The sequence below is a fragment of the Cynara cardunculus genome, assembly GCF_001531365.2.
Source record: "Cynara cardunculus var. scolymus isolate 2C chromosome LG 17, CcrdV1, whole genome shotgun sequence".
Lineage (NCBI taxonomy): Eukaryota > Viridiplantae > Streptophyta > Magnoliopsida > Asterales > Asteraceae > Cynara > Cynara cardunculus.
The window spans coordinates 6,041,895-6,043,243 of NC_037544.1; positions in this window are offsets into that span (position 1 = coordinate 6,041,895).

Below are 1,349 nucleotides of genomic sequence, written 5' to 3' on the forward strand. Positions count from 1 at the left end.
TATGGAATATGAATAAAGTTTATTAATTATGATTAATACTTTATATTAGGAAACAATTAATTGATTAAAAATTGAATGGTTGAGATGAAGGTTGTATAGGGTGTAGGAATGACAAAGGGTGTAGAATAACATCCCTCTATATATATATATATATAGAGAGAGAGAGAGAGAGAGAGAGAGAGAGAGAGAGAGAGAGTATCAATCAAATGAAACCACCATCATTTGTACAAACCGTACAAACCACCCTCATACGCCGATTTCATTGTTTAATCTTGTGAAATTGTTTTATATAATACTTTTTTTTGATTAATTTGTTTCATATATGGTTATAAAATTGTTTCATATAATAATTAATGAAATTTTAATGAAACTATTTCATGTATTTCTCTAAAATTAAAATAACGAAGATGATAACATCCATGATTAACACCCTCCACAATAAAAATGGTTAATCAACCTCTCATAATTACAAAAACATGAACAAAATAAAAAATTATGATTGGTTGAATGAGGTTTACACGGCTTGTACAAATTGTATGGTTTTTATTTGAACGTTCATCTCTCTCTCTATATATATGTATATAGACATCGATTGTTTGTAATAACTGTGAGATCCAATATCAACAACAGATTATTAATAATCAATGATTATTATTAAACATATTAATTTTCAAATAATTTAAATTTATTGATACCTTGTACTTCTACCGGATGTTCTTGGTATACTGTTTTTTTAAAAATAAAACGCAAGCAGAATGATCAAAATGGCCCTCACGTGCTCAGGGGCACAAAAGTTAAGGCTGGGGACAAAAACCGTAATGAAATGCAAACGAATAGTTACTGACGAAATTATTGAGTGATGGAGATGAAGGTTTTGATTTTCATTTCGTTACGATTTTTGTAATCTCGCTCCATTTAAAATTTAAAGATGCTTTCTTTGATTCAAACCGTACTTAAATTACAATCAAACAAGAGGAAACGTATTACCACTAATTAAGTAAACAATTAATGTGTCATAAATGACTAAGCAATTATAGTTAACTATTGCTAAAATCAACAACATATTTAATTAGAATTGATTTTATATAATTATATATAGCGTACATATCGATCAAGTCTGTAGATCAATCAGCCATGGCTCCTCGTTCATTTTTCCTGTGTACCCTCCTAATCATCTCCTTATCTTTCCATGGCATATCCGCCGTGGAGTACCATGTTATCAACGATGCCACAACCACTCCCGGCGGCATCCGTTTCGACAACGAAATAGGAATTCCATTCACAAAGAAAATAATGCGTAGCATCAACGACTTCATATGGTCCGTGGTCCTCCAGCAAAACGATCCCTC